This window comes from Phyllostomus discolor, chromosome 2 (assembly GCF_004126475.2).
Source record: "Phyllostomus discolor isolate MPI-MPIP mPhyDis1 chromosome 2, mPhyDis1.pri.v3, whole genome shotgun sequence".
Classification (NCBI taxonomy): Eukaryota; Metazoa; Chordata; class Mammalia; order Chiroptera; family Phyllostomidae; genus Phyllostomus; species Phyllostomus discolor.
In genome coordinates, this window is record NC_040904.2 from 115,025,698 (window position 1) to 115,042,004 (window position 16,307).

Here is a 16,307-nt window from a genome sequence, read left to right on the forward strand (position 1 = left end):
GACATCTTTAAACGTTCCAACATCTGAATCATAGTGGTACCAGAAAGGGAAGAGGAAAAGCAACAGATTGAGCATGTATTTGAACAAATAATAAAGGAGAACTTCCCCATTCTGGCAAAGGAAATAGTCTTCCAAGAAATCCAGGAAGCTCAGAGAGTCTCCAAGAAGTTGGACCCAAGAAGAAACACACCAAAGCACATCATAATTACATTAGCCAACGTAAAAATGAAAGAGAGAATCCTAGAAGCAACAAGAGATAAGGAGACAGTAACCTACAAAGGAGTTCCCATCAAACTGTCAGCTGATTTCTCCAAAGAGACCTTACAGGCAAGAAGGGGCTGGAAAGAAATATTTCAAGTCATGCAAGACAAGGACCTACATCCCAGATTGCTCTATCCAGCAAAACTCTCATTTAGAATGGAAGGGCAGATAAAGTGCTTCTCAGATAAGGTCAAGTTAAAGGAGTTCATCATCACCAAGCCCTTATTTTATGAAATGTTAAAGGGACTTACCTAAGAAAAGAAGATAAAGAAAAAACATGTATAGTAAAAGGACAGCAAACTCACAATTATTAACAACCACACCTAAAGCAAAACCAAAAGAAACTAAGCAAACAACTAAAACAGGAACAGAACCACAGAAATGGAGATCACATGGAGGGTTAGCAACAGGGGGGTGGGAGGAGGAGAGAGGGGGAAAAGGTACAGAGAATAAGTAGCATAGAATGTAGGTTGAAAATAGATAGGGGGAGGGTAAGAATAGTATGGGGAATGTAGAAGCTAAAGAACTTATAAGTATGACACATGGACATGAACTAAAGGGGAGGGAATGTGGGTGGGAGAGGGTATACAGGGTGGAGGGGAGTGAAGGGGGGAAGTGGGACAACTGTAATAGCATAATCAATAAAATATATTAAAAAAAGAAAATATTTAGGAAAAAAATTCAGGCACTTGATGATGGTGGTGAGAACTTGATATTTAAGTGGAACATGAGTCACTAGGTTTAGAAATTAAGAGGTCATCAGTGACTTTACTAAGTGTAAGGAAAACATTTCCTTATAGGAGCTCTGAGCCTTTAGTACACTTTATGTCAATTTTTATTTTTTTCTGATTGCAGTTGGGATTGATATAGAACCCAGGTTTGGCTGCTGGTTGCTTGAAAGCCAATAGTCAAGAGACAGGGGCTGGTGGAAGGAAAAAATTGGTTTATTTAAAAGCTGGCAGCCTGACACAATGGGGGACTCTCATCACAAAGGCCATCTTAACATCTCAGAGAGGCAGGGGTTTTTATGAGTGGGGAAGGGATAAACAGAACAAAGGATACTAGAAGGGGTTGGAAGCTCTCGTGCAGGGTGCCTTGTGCAAGTCTGCTCCCATAACCATCTCGAAGCTGGTGAGTGATGGTCTTTTTTATCCATTGAAGGTGAGCAAATCTCCTGAATCCAAAATGACTAAAGGCTGGAGTTTGCTTCCATTGAGGTTAGCTCCTAGAATCCTTTAAGCAAACGGGCTTTTTACCTATAGCTACATGTGAGTTTTCAAGTCATCATTTACAGAAAAAAAAATGTGAAAAAATGGTAGGGAGTTATAATATTTTAAAACTTACATACAGAAGGGACTTGGGCTATGAGAGATGGGAGGGACTCAGTAAAGTTCAATTTCTGTCATCACATTATTTGAAGTTCACTTTCTAGCCTGGCCTATAATGTCAGGTAACAGATAACATATGTCTTCTAAGAGATTTTTTTTAACTTACCGTTGGCTAAGGTGTGCCAAAGAGAAACAGCTGGACACTAGTTAAAGGTGGTGTTACTGGAAAGGGGTCCTGTCCCTTAGATTCTTGTTAAAACTGAGACTGGCGGGCCAATGACAGAACCTAAGGACAAGGCCTTGTCAAAAAGGTTGGTGGAGCAGAGTCTTTCCTAGGCGGCAAGTAAGCAACATCATCCTGGCACCACTCTGATCAATCAGTCACGCTTGCCTGGGCCCTCTTTAGAAGAATGTTGGCTTTGGAGTCAGTCAGAGGTGCCTAGCCCTGGTGCAGCAGGGAGAGCACAGCGCATACACCTCATGTGTGCTGACCTGGGTGAGAAGGTGGGCTTTCACCTTAAAAGAACATGAGATCCCTTAATTCTGAAAGTAGCCATTGCTCAAAGATTTGTTCTTCTAGTCCAGTCCTTTTCAAATTTGAGTGAGAATCAGAATCACTAGAGGTCTGTTACAGTTCAGATGGCTGGGCCTGGCCTCAGACTTTCTGGTTCAGGAGGTCTGGGTGGAGCCTGAAGTTTTGCATGTCTAATAAATTCCAGCTGATTATGATGCTGTTGCCCACAAGAACAAGAGGCTCTTGAAAACTACTGTGCTAAATATCTTCCCCACCTCACCATCTCTTTTTGAAGAGGCTGCCCAAGACTATCCATATCTACCCCAGCATTACAACACAGCCCAAAAACAACAGATGAGAGAGAGCAGGTGTGTGTACAGACACAAGTGTTGGGGTTGGTAGTGATTGGCAAGCGTGTATCTTTGCCAAAAACCACCCTGCTTCTGTACTGGACATGAATCATTGGGTGAAGTACAATGAATAGAAATCTCTAGAGTCAAGGGTGTGGGGCATGCACCAATTCCTATTCACATATATTGGAACAGTGAGGTAGATATTTAAAGTTGAAAAATAAATTAAGTATGTGCCAGACTGAAACAAACATTTTTGTCACATGTTCCTCATGTAGAGTCAGTCTGCTTGCAGCACTAAAGTGGCTTCCTCCAGAACATTAATTAGTTCTTTTGAAAAAGGATAGGTGTGAAGTTTGAATCTATGACTTCTTAAACATAACTTTCCTGATCTTTCCCTCACATGTACCCCATGGGTCTTTTATATGTGACTTGTCAGTTAATAGTCTGAAACAACAGTGGAATAAGGACAAGCTATCTCAAGCAACATCTCTACCATATTTGTCGATATTTTTAAACTTGCTGCCTTTTTTATCTTAGGGTAGAAATTGAACTTAATAGTCTTAGGTAAAAATGTTTATATTGTTCCCATTATATTTGATTATTAAATATTAAAATTCTTGTCCTAGAACAATTTCTACCATGTTTATTTAGTAACAAAATTTGAATACTGGATTTTACTTCCTAACTTAAAAGGTCATTGATTCATCCAATAAATCTTTATTATGAGCCCCTGTGTTCCAAGAACAGAGGTTTGGTGCTAGCGGATAAAAAGAGCCCCCTGTGCTCACAGAGAAAAGAATGACGGGGTGTGCTACAAGTTATAAAGAAAGAAGTGAGAGAAAGAGTGAAGAAAGTCAGAGGAGGTGACATTTGAACAACCCCTGACTTGGGCCTCCGGGAGTCTCACAAAGAGAGGTGCTCACTGTGTCCTCTTCCATCCTTATCTCTCCCTTCTCTTCCCTGCACCTCTGGTCTCCTGATGAGATTTTCTTCCTCAAGGTTATACATCAGCCTCTATGTTGATAATCAAATTGAACTGCCCCTGCAATCTTGGTGCAGTTGAGGCAGCAGAGGTGGATCCTCAGATCATGCTGATGAAGGTGACAGTTCCAAGCTGGTCCCAAGACCTATCACTCTTCTGGTTCCCTTAGCCCTTGACTAGCCATTTCCAGCACATCACCCCAGTGCTTGCACTTCTGGCAAGACATAGAGTATAATTCCTAGCAAACAATCTCTCTGAACTAGACTCCACAGGGTACAATGCCTCCCTTCTCAGTGCAGAAGGATCTCAGCTAAAATCTTTGCACTAATTGGTGGCATACAACCACAGCTGAGTGACCAATGGCCAGCTAACAAGACCACAGGCCACATGGGTTAATACCCAGGTACTCTCCTCTGCTGCTCTTTCCTGTCCCCTTGCCTGCCTTCAGGAAATAAGCCCACAGGTGGATGAGCAGTCCTGGATCTTCTCCAAGGCAGCTGGGGTAACCAGCCCAGCCTCAGCTCATGGGTCTTCATTTCACAGTCAAATGATAAATGTTGTTGTGAGTTAAAATGGGATTAATTATCTGATAACTTTTGGTTGCTTTAAGTAAAAGTAAAAGGAACTCAAAATGCAAATTGTTTGACACTACTTTGTCCCCTTTTACTCACATCACTTAGACACAGGAAACTCCATGGTCTGTGAGACCATTATATATAACTATATCAGGTTATAGGTATTTATACCAGGTATTTGTCAGGTATTTCATCCAAGTCTCTCTCTTTAAATTGCTGGTGAAACATTACATCCAGATTAGCTAAAACAAAAGTCCTATTCTGACCCAGAATTTTGGTTCAGACTATTCTGCTTCTTGGTTTTCCAGGTCTTGCTGACATTCCTCATATGACCCACTCTTCCTGTCCCATGGTGGTCAAGGCTGATACTGAGGCCCATGACATTTTTATACACTTAGTCAAAATTCAGTGAAATCACTCAGTCTTTTCAAAAAAAATATATGTATGCAATTTACTATCAATGTTTGCATGAAATAGACCATCAATGACATTATACTTTCATATAAGAAGCTAATTTCTAATGTCTAAGAAAAAGTGGTAACTGGTCATCAGGACACTGATGCACTGAGAGAATAAGGCTGGTTCCATACCCATTCTTTCTGTGGGTCCTCCTTCAGACAGGCAGCCACCACAGAGAATCTGGTGCACAGCCTTTCTCTCTCTTCCCTCTCTCTGTCTCTGTCTCTGTCTGTCTCTCTCTGGTATTCCTTTGTGTCCTTTTAAAATGTATATCAATATTATCAGACTACCTGAGAATCTGTAACTTCCTTTATTTGTTTGCCATTTTAAGTGTTTTCAAGGTTTGTCTGTATTGACTAACACATTAGTCAAGGACCATACTGTTATATTGTTAGGTTATTTACTTCTTTAAATATCTTTTACTTCATTAGATTAAAATGAACTAAACTAAACTAAAATGAACTATTTAAACTAAAAAAAAAAAACAACTCAGCTCATCCATTTCTTCCACCTCACATCCCCTGCCTCTGGCAACTGTCATTTCTTAGAGGATGATCTGTATTTTTCTATGTTAGTAGCATTGACAATTTTATCTTTGTCTTTCATGTTTTGTAGTCTCATACCTGAGTATTAATTTTACTTATCCTCATCCATGTGTTTTTCAAAGGCCCATACCTTTTTTTCTAATTCAGGACAAATTTTATCCATTGTATTTTCAAATATAGCTTTCCCCATCTTCTGCATTTTGTCCTTTCAACCCTCTTCAAAGACATATAACAGAGCTTTTGAATTTTATCCTCATGTGTCTAAGCTTCAGTTTCTTTTTAGCCTGTGTGACATTTTGGTTGATATTCTTATTTTTTTAAGTCTGTACTTATTTACTAGTTTAACTTTTTGTAAATTTTTTCTATTCTCTGAGTGTTGAGTTTCAAAGCCATATATTTAATTTCAAGACTATCTTGTTAGTTCTGTAAAAGAACTATTTCTTTAAATAGTTTAGACATACTTATTTTAAATTCTCTTTGGTGTGATTCTATTATCTTCAGTTCTTGGGAGGGCATATCTTCCAGCAATGTCTATTCTCCTGATTCTCTCTCTTTTTTTAAGTCCCTTTACAAGTTTTATTAATGTTTTTGTGTGTGTATGTGAGATTCTCTTCATTGGGTTGTTTTCTGTGAGAATACCATGTGCTGGTTGCACCCTGGTCCTTAAAGAGTGGTTTTCTGTGTTTCTATGCTGGGATCACTTTTTTGTTAACTTGGTATCCCTCAACCATGCAAGTATCCTAAATTTAGACTTCACACTTATGCACAATGCATAAGTAGAGTTCAGACTTCTCATGAGTGGTTCTTTTTCTCTTATACTCCTTTGAGGAAAGCAAACTTCTTTGGCTTTCCCACTGGGGTTGCCCATTATGACCTGTCTCTGGCATGCATGCTGGGACAAGAATACACTCCCCACTTGTTCTCTGGTCCCTACATGCTGGCCCCACATACAGATCCAGTTTGTGGTAGTTCTTTGGCTTCAGCTTGCACTCACCATTCTGACCTGTAGTTACCTGCTCATTTCTTGGGTTTGAGCTGTGTTCTGTATTAAACAGTTTTTGCTTTTGTTGTTGTTATATCCAGCATTTCTATGTTCTAGGAGGTTAAAGAGGTTTTTCCTTTGTTACATCAGCTTAGTCAACTCTACTGACCTCAAAGAACTGAAGTATAGGATTATTGTCAATGTCATCCCTCGTAAGGTTTTCATCATTTACTATAAGGTGCAAAGATGATGGAATACATGACTATTCCTTCTATTTGATTGTTTCTACCACTTTCTCTCCTGCATTCTGTCCACATCAATTCAGTTGAAGGGCCTTTCCTTATATATTTCTTCTGAAGGTAGGGAATGATTTTCATTTTCAATCTATGCTAAAAAGGATTCTCCACTGGGCCAAATGCATTATCTTCCCTATTTATATACACATTTTTCCTGGTGGAAGAATATCAGACTTGTTAATAATTTTATTAAATATATTGGAGTGATATTGGTTAACAAAATTATACAGGTTTCAATTGTACAATTCTGTAATACATCATTGTATATTGTCCTGTGTGTTCATCAGCTCAAGTCAAGTCTCCTTCAATCACCATTTGACCCCTCTTTACCTTCTCCTACTTTCTCGACACCCTTTCCCTCTAGTAATCACCATACTATTATCTGTGTCTTTGAGTTCTTCATTTTTTTTACTTTTTTGCTTAATCCCTTCAATTTTTTTCACCCAGGCCCCCAACATCTGTCTCCTCTGACAGATGTCAGTCTGTTCTCTGTATCTGTGAGTCTATTTTTTTAATCCTCCCCAGAGAATATGTTCATTGATGAGAGAGAGGGAAAGAAGGAGGGAGAGAAAGAGAGAGAAAAACATTGATCAGTTGCCTCTAGTACATGCCTCCACCTGGGATCGAACCCACAATGTAGATATATGCCCCCATTGGGAATCAAACCCACAACCTTTTGGTGTATGTTGCATGCTCCAACCAACTCAGCCATGAGACCAGGGCTGTTTGTATTTTGTTTGTTAGCTCATTTTCTTCATTAGATTCCATATATACAGGTTGGAGCACAAGTAGATTTATAGTCATGAGTGTGCAAAACACATAGTTTGTTCTTTTATTGTTATTTATTAATTATATTGTTGTGTTTTTAAAGATTTTATTTTATTTATTTTTAGAGAGGGAAGGGAGGGAGAAAGAGAGAGAGTGAGAAACATCAGTGTGTGGTTGCTGGGGGCCGCGGCCTGCAACCCAGGCATGTGCCCTGACTGGGAATTGAACCTGTGATGCTTTGGTTTACAGCCCATGCTCAATCCACTGAGCTATGCCAGCCAGGGCAGTAAATCTATTTTTGCCTCACCTTGTAAGTGCAATTATATGGCATTTGTCTTTCTCTGACTGGCCTATTTCAATTAACATAATACTCTTTGGGTCCATCCATTCTGTTGCAAAAGATTTCCTTTTTCACAGCTACACAGTAACACAGTATTTAATTGTGTAAATGTACCACTGCTTTTGTAAATTGTATTTTTTCCATTGTAGTTTACCCTCCTTATACCCTCATCCACCTCTACTCCACCCCCCTGCAATCACTACATTGTTGTCCATGTCCATGAGTCCTTTTTCATTTTTGCTCAATTCCTTCACCCCTTACCCATCTCCAGAGCTGTCAGCCTGCTCTCTATGAGTCTGTTTCTATTTTGCCTGTTAGTTCAGTTTGTTCATTAGATTCCTCATATGAGTGAAATCACATGGTATTTGTCTTTCTCTGATTGGCTTATTTCATTTAGCATAATGTTTTCCAGGTCCATCCATGCTGTCACAAAGCATGTAAAGTTTTCTTCTTTTTTACATCTGAGTAGTGTTGCATTGTGTATATGTACCATAGTTGTTTCATTCATTCATCTATTGATGGACACTTGGGCTGCTTCCAAATCTTGACAATTGTGAATTATGCTGCAGTGAAGATAAAGGTGGTTATATTCTTTCAAATTAGTATTTTGGGGTTCTTCATATAAATTCCCAGAAGCAGAATCACTGGATCATAAAGCAATTCCATTTTTAATTTTTTTCTTTTTCTTTTTTTTCTCCTTATTGTGTGACCTGTTTCAGTGCCTGCAGCCTACAGGCAGAGGCCAGCTCATGCTTTGAGGCCACAGTTTGCTCTGGCACGGGGCACAATGACAGACCCAGCAGGATGGGCCTACCATAAATCCAATCCCATACCTTCCATTTTTAATTTTTTAAGTTACCTCCATACTGCTTTCCACAGTGGCTGCACCAATTTGCACCCCCACCAACAGTGCAAAAGGGTTCCCCTTTCTCCACATCCTCACCATCACTTGTTTGTTGGTTTATTGACCATAGGCATTCTGGCAGGTGTGCAGTGATAAATCATTGTGGTTTTAATTTGCATTTCTTTGATGATTAGTGACACTGAGCATCTTTTCATATGTTTATAGGCCATCTGTATGTCTTCTTTGAAGAAGTATCTATTCAAGTACTTGGCTAATTTTTTAATTGGGTTGTCCTTTTGTTTTGGGTGCTGAGTTTTAGAAGTTCTTTATAAATTTTGGATATTAGCCCCTTATCAAATGAACATATTGGTAAATATGTTGTCCCACTCTTTGGGTTGGTTTTTTAATTCAGTTGATGATTTCCTCTGCTATGCAAAAACTTTAGCTTTATGTAGTCCCATTTGTTTATTTTTTCTTTTGTTTCCCTTGCCTGATGATATACAGGAGAAAAAAACATTGCTATGAGCAATGTCCAAGATTTTATTACATATATTTTCTTCTAGGATTTTTATGGTTTCAGGTCTAACATGTAAGTCTTTACTCCATTTTGACTTTATTCTTGTGTGTGACATAAGAAGGTAGTCTAGCTTCTTTTTTTTTTCATGAATCTGTCCAATTTCCCAGCACCATTTATTGAATAGACTGTCTATACTCCATGGCATTTTTCTTGCCTTCTTTGTCAAATATTAATTGACCATAAAGGCATGGGTTTATTTCTGGGCTCTCTATTCTGTTTCACTAATCTCTGTGTTTGTTTTTATTCCAGCACCATGCTGTTTTGATTACTATGGCCTTGCAGTATAGTCTGATATCAGGTAGCATGATTCCTCCAATTTTGTTATTCTTCCTCAAGATTGGTGTTGCTCTTTGGGCTCTTTGGTGGTTTCACATAAAATTGTGCAATATTTGTTCTACTTCTGTGAAATATACCATTGGTATCTCAATAAGAATTGCATTGAATCTAAGGATTGCTTTGGATAGTATGGTCATTAATAATGTTAATCTTCCTTGCTGTGATCACAATATATGCTTCCACTTATTTGTATATTCTTCAATTTCTTTCTTCAGTGTCTTATAATTTTTAATACATTTTACTGATTATGCTATTACAGTTGTCCCATTCCTCCCCACCTTTTATTCCCCTCTGCCCTGTACCCTGCTCCCACCTGCATTCCCTTCCCTCCTTAGTTCATGTCCATGGGTCATACATACAAGTTCTTTGGTTTCTACATTTCCTATACTAAAAAAAAATAATAATATTTTTTCATATCTAATGTTTTACATCCTCACTTCAATTTATTCTTAGGTATTTTTTGATGCAATTACAAATGGGATAGTTTCCTTAGTTTCCTTTCTGATAGTTCATTATTGGTGTGTAAAATGTAGCTGATTTTTAGATATTTATTTTATATCCTCCAACTTTACTGAATTCATTTATCAATTCTAGTAGATTTTGGTGGAATTTTTAGGTTTCTTTATGCACAATTCAATATCATCTGCAAATAATGAGTTTGTTCCTTTCTAATTAGATGTCTTTTATTTCTTCTTGTTGTATTATTTCTTCTCTGATTGCTGTGGCTAGAACTTCCAATAGTATGTCAAATAAGAGTGGTGAAAGACATGTCTGTTTTGTTCCTGATGTTGAAATAAATATTTTTTATTTTTCCCCACTGAGTATGTTTTTGGCTGTGGATTTGTCATATATGGCCTTTATTATGTTGAACTATGTTCCCATTTTTGCTGAGAGTTTTTATTATAAATAGGTGCTGGATTTTATCAAATGCTTTTTCTGAATCAATTGATATGATCATGTGATTTTTATCCTTAGTTTCATTTGTGTGGTGAATCATGTTCATTGATTTTCAGATATTGCACCAACCTTGCATTCCTGGAATAAACCTCACTTGATCATGGTTTATCATTTTCTTAATATATTATTAGATGTGGTTTGCTGATATTTTGTGGATAATTTTAGGATCTATTTTCATCAGCAATATTGATCTATAATTTTCTTTCTTTGTAGTGTCTTTATCCAGTTTTGGAATTAGAAAAATGAAGACCTTGTGGGAAAAAAAGAGAAGGAAAAGCTAAGAAGTCTTTTCTCCTTTGAATTTTTCAGAATAGTTTGAGAAGGATCAGTGTTAGTTATTCCTTGAATATTTTATTAAATTCACCTATGAATCCAGATTATACAAAAGTGTTTAAATTACTGTTTCAATTTCACTAGTTATAATCTGTCTATTCAGATTCTCTGATTCTTTCCAATTCAGTTTTGGAAGACTTATGTTTAAGCAATTTTTGCATTTCTTCCATATTGTTCAAGTTGTTAGCATAGAGTTAGTTCATAATATTTTCTTATAATACTTTCTATTTCTGTGTACTTCTTGTTACTTTTTGCTTTCATCATTCTTTATTTTGGTATTCTTTTTTTTTCTTCAGTGGTCATGTTAAAGTTTTGTTTATCTTTTCAAAGAATCTTCTCTTTGTTTTATTGATATTTTATGTTTTTAAGCCACTATTTCATTTATTTCTGCTCTGATTTTTATTATTTCCTTATTCCTACTTAAGGCATTGTTTCTTGTTCTTTTTAAACACTTTTTAAGTGTAAAGTTAAATAGCTTATTTGAAATTTTTTGTTTCTTGAAGTAGACTTACAATGCTATAAATTTTCCTCCTAGGACAGATTTTGCAACATCCCATAAATTTGGGGTTGTTGTTTCCCTTTTTTCTTTTGTTTCAAGATATTATTTAAATTACTCTATTTTTTTTTCAGAGAGAGAAGGTGGGAGGGAAAAAGAGAAGGAATGGAACATCAATTTGAAAGAGAAATACTGACCAGTTATCTCTCACATGTGTGCCTCCTGGAGACTGAACCCACATCCAATGCATGTGGCCTAACCAGGAATTGAATGTGTGACCTTTCACTTTGTGAAACAATGCCTAACCAACCGAGTCACATCAGTCAGGGCTGTTTGAAGGAAGAATAAAAAAATTTCTTCCTTGATCTTATTGCTAACTCATTCATTGTTTAGTAAAATGTTATGTAGACTATATGCCTTTGTGTGCTTATCAGTTTTTTTCCTTGTGGTAGATTTCTAGTTTCATATCATTATGGTTGGAGAAGATGATTGATGTGACTTCAATCTCCGTAAATTTATTAAGACTTGTTTTGTGATGTAACAAGAGGTCTGTCCTAGAAAATGTACCATGTGCACTTGAAAAGAATGTATATTCTGCTGCTTTAGAATGAAATACTCTCAAGTTGTCAGTTATATCCATCTGATCTAGTTTGTCATTTAAGGTTGCTATTTCTTTGTTGATTTTCTGTCTAAAAGATTTATCCATCAATGTTAATGGAGTATTAAAATCTCCTACTACGATGGTATTACTCTCAATTTCTCCCTTAATATCCATCAACATACACTTTACATGTTTAGGTGCTCCTATGTTGGGTGCATAAATGTTTATAGGAGTTTTCTCCTTTTGTTGGATTGCTCTCTTTATCATTAAGTAGGGTCCTTCTTTGTCTCTTACTATAGCCTTTGTTTTAAAGTCTGTTTTGTCAGATATAAGTATTGCTACCCCAGCTATTGTTTTTTCATTTGCATTTGCATGAAATAACTTTTCCATTTCTTTACTTGCAGTTATATGTATCTTTCATTCTGAGGTGGGTCTTTTTTACTTAGCATATATGTGGGTCTTGTTTTCTTATCCAATCAACTACCCTATGTCTTTTGATTGGAGACTTGAGCCATTTACATTTAAAGTGACTATTGATAGGTTTGTATTCATTGCCATTTTATTCCATTTTTAATATATTTAATTTATTTATTTTTAGAGAGGGAGAAAAAGACAATGAGAGAGAGGGAGAGAAACATTGATGTGTGAGACATACATTAATAGTTTGCCTCTTATATGTCCCCCACTGGGGACCTGGCCTGCAACCAAGGCATGTGCCTTAACTTGGAATTGAAGCAGTAACCTTTCAGTTTGTGGGCCAGCACTCAGTCTACTGAGCCACACCAGCCAGTGTGCCATTTTGTTCTTTACAACTATGTTTCTCTGTTTCTTTTTCTTCTTTTTTTTTCTTAAAGATTTTATTTATTTATTTTTAGAGAGGGAAGGGAGGGAGAAAGAGAGAGAGAGAGAGAAACATCAATGTGCGGTTGCTGGGGGCTGTGGCCTGCAACCCAGGCATGTGTCCTGACTGGGAATTGAACCTGTGACACTTTGGTTTGCAGCCCATGCTCAATCCACTGAGCTATGCCAGCTAGGGCCTCTTCTTCTTCTTGTTAAAGGAGAACCTTTAAGAATTCTTGTAATACTGGTTTGGTAATAATGAACTCCTTTAGGTTTTTTTGTCTAGGAAGCTCTTTATTTGTCCTTCAATTTTAAATTATAGCTTTGTACAGACTTCCAGTCAAAATGGCAACGTAGGTAAACATGGCTAGCCTCCTCACACAACCACATCAAAATTACAACTAAACAATAAGTAACCATCATTCAGAACTGTCAAAAATTGAGCTGAATGATAGTCCTACAACTATGAAATTAAAGAGGAAACCACATTGGTAAGAGGAGTAGAGACACATATGCACTGGTCTCATACACACATATGGTGGGTAAAAATTGGGAGGGATATCTCAGGAGCAGAGGATCCCAGCTCTACTGCAAACTCCCCAGCCCAGGGTTCCAGTGCCAGAAAGATAAGTCTCCATAACTTTTGGAAGTAAAAGTGAACAGATATTGAAGCTATGGAAGACAAAAATCTGAAGTCTCAGGCAGTTCTGAGAAGGTCCATGCAAGATTTACCCAGACTTATTCCCTCTGAGCTCCAGGACAGGGGCAGCAGTTTGAAAGATATCAGAAATATACAGGAAAGAAAAGAATTGTCCACATTCAGGGTGAGAACTTGGGGGCAGCTTTCCCCAAACAAAAGCACTGGCAGAGGCCATTGTCCCTTTTATGAGTCCTCCCCCAACAGAGCCACTGAACCAGCAGGTGGACACCCTATTGAAGACTTCATCAACCTGGCTCACATTGTTTGCCCCACACTAGTGATTACCTGAGACCCTGACCCACACAAATTTTGGGTCCACCCAAGCTGTTTCCAGTGTCTTTTCCATATAACTGGCTTGTATTGACCCACGCTTCAGATTTTCCTAAATTCTCTCAAACAAGCAGTATATTGCTTCAGCAATCCCCACACCTCTTGTTTAGTTGTCCCAGGCCTGGCACTAGTAGCCACTGGCTTTAGTTCACAACATGCCCTTGCCTGAGTACCTCCAAGCCTAGCACAAGTAGAAGCCATCTGTAGATTGCTTTGTAGCTTATGCTGTGCGACCTTGGGCAGAGCATGGGCAGTGGCTGACCTTGGACATACCAAAGCAAGGTTCAACTACAACAGGAGGGTGTACACAGCCCCCATGGAGGTATACCTCGAGTACCCAGCTTGGGCAATAGAGGAGGCTGTGCCAGTGGACCCTACAGGATTCCTACCACATTAGGCCACTCTACCAAACCTGAGACATATCAGCTCTACCTAATACCTAAATACAAACACAGAGAGATGCCAGAATGAAGAAACAAAGAAACATGGCCTAAATAAAAGAACAGAACAAAACTCCAGAAAAAGAATTAAGCAAAATGGAGACAAGCAATCCACTAGATACAAAGTTCAAAACATGGGTTCTAAGGATGCTCATGAACTTAGTTAGGGCCTCAACAGCCTAAAAAAGATTCAGTCAGAAATTAGGGCTATACTAATTGAAATAAAGAACAATTTACAAGGAATCAACAGTAGAGTGGATGAAGCCAAGAATCAAATCAGCAATACGGAATATAAGGAAGCAAAAAACAATCAATTAGAATAGCAAGAATAAAAAAGAATACAAGAAATGAGGATAGTGTAAGGAGTCTCTCGGACAACTTCAAGCATTATAACATTCACATAATGGGGTGCTAAGAGGAGAAGAGGAAGAACAAAAAATTGGAAACCTATTTGCAAAAATAATGACAGAAAACTTCCCTAAATTGGTAAAGGAAATAGACATACAAGTCCAGGAAACACTGAGACTCACAAACAAGATGGATCCAAAGAGGCCCACACAAGACACATCATAATTAAAATGCCAAAGTTTAAATACAAAGAGAGAATTGTAAAAATAGCAAGAGAAAAGCAGTTAGTTACCTACAAATGAGCTACCATAAGACTGTCAGCTGATTTCTGAAAAGAAACTTTGCAGGCTAGGAGACATTGGCAAGCAATTTCAAAGTGATGAAAAGCAGGGACCTACAACCTAGATTACTCTATCCAGCAAAGCTATCATTTAGAATCAAAGGATAGATAGCTTCCCTGACAAGAAAAAGATAAAGCCATTCATCACTACCAAACCAGTACTATATGAAATTTTAATGCCTTCTTAAGAAGAAGAAAAACATCAAAAATACGTACAGTAAAATGGCAATAAATACATATCTATCAACAACTAAATCTAAAGTACAAAATAAACCAGTAGTACATAAACAGCATCATAGATACAGAGAACATTCTGATGGTTTGCAGATGGGAAGTGAGTTGGGGGAATGAGCAAAAAAGGTGAAGGAATTAAAAAGTACAAATTGGTAGTTACAGAGTAGTCATGAGGATGTAAAGCATAGCATAGGGAATAGAGTAGTCAAAGAACATATATGCATGACCCATGGATGTGGACAATAGTGTGAGGTTTGCCTGAGGGAGTGAGTGGGGGCTGGGTGTAGGACAAAGGGGAAAAATTGGAACTGCAATAGCATAAAAATAAAATACAATTTTAAAAAATAAATAAGTTATAGCCTTTCTGAGTAGAACAGTCTTGGTTATAGGTGCTTGCATTTCATCACTTTGAATATTTCATGCCTATCCCTTTCGCCTTGAAATGTTTCTTTTGAGAAATCAGATGACAGTTTTATGGGAACTTCCTTATAGGTAACTGTCTTTCTCTTGCTGTGTTTAAGATTCTTTCTTTGTCTTTAACCTTTGCTACTTTAATTAAGATGTGTCTTGGTGTAAGCCTTGGTGTAAGCCATCTTGTTTGGGGCTCCCTGTGTTTCCAGGTCTTGTGTGTCTTTTTCTTTTACCAGGTTAGGGAAGTTTTTAGTCATTTTTCTTCAAATAGATTCTTGATCCCTTGTCCTCTGTCTTCTTTTTCTGGTGCCCCTTTGATGTGTATGTTGTTTCACTTTTTGTTTCCCAAAGGCCCTCTAAACTATCCTCATTTATTTTATTTTCTTCTTCTGCTCTGATTGTGTTTTCTGCTACCTTGTCTTCCAAATTGCTGGTTCAGTCTTCTGCTTCATCTAACCTACCGTTTATTCTTTCAGTGTATTCTTTTGTTCAGTTTTGTTTTCTTTATTTCTGGCTTCTTCTTCACATTTCCATGTCTTTTTTCATGCTGTTGAAGTTGTCACTAAATTCTTTGAAATTTTAAGTTACTTGAGCATCCTCATAACAATTATTTTGAACTGTGTATCTGATAAATTGCTTGCCTCCATTTTATTTATCTTTTTTATCTTGGGATTTCTCCTGTTCTTTCATTAAGGACATATTTTTCTTCCCACATGGCTGCCCTTCTATGTTTGTTTCTATGTATTAGGTAGGTCTGCTATGTCTATCAGTTTTGGTAAGGTAGCCTTATGTAGTAGGTGTCCTGTGGGACCCAGGGCACAGTCTCCTTGATCATTTCAGCTGAGTGGTGCAGGTCCTTTGTGTTGATTATATGACCACTCTTGTTGTAATTGTTGTCTTGATTGCTATTGGCCCATTCGTGCATGGGATAAATCCTCATGCTGACTGTGAAGAATAACCTTGACCAGTATTTGAGTTGCTGTGCAGATGCCAACCACAGGAAATGAAATTTGTCTCAGCAGGGTCTGGTGCCTGCTGAGATCCCCCTTTGAATATGGTGCTCATGAGTCTAATTGAATCTTTCTCTGATGTTGTCTGAAACTGTTTACTGGTTGTA

The 16,307-nt window shown here is 37.7% G+C and overlaps 1 non-coding gene across 1 annotated transcript; it reads right to left on the minus strand.

Moving 5' to 3' along the window:
• Nucleotides 1-8,102: 8,102 nt before the first annotated feature.
• Nucleotides 8,103-8,236, minus strand: LOC114514260. Its single transcript, XR_003685986.1, has one exon. It is a non-coding gene; the product is annotated as a small nucleolar RNA SNORA42/SNORA80 family (small nucleolar RNA).
• Nucleotides 8,237-16,307: the final 8,071 nt, after the last annotated feature.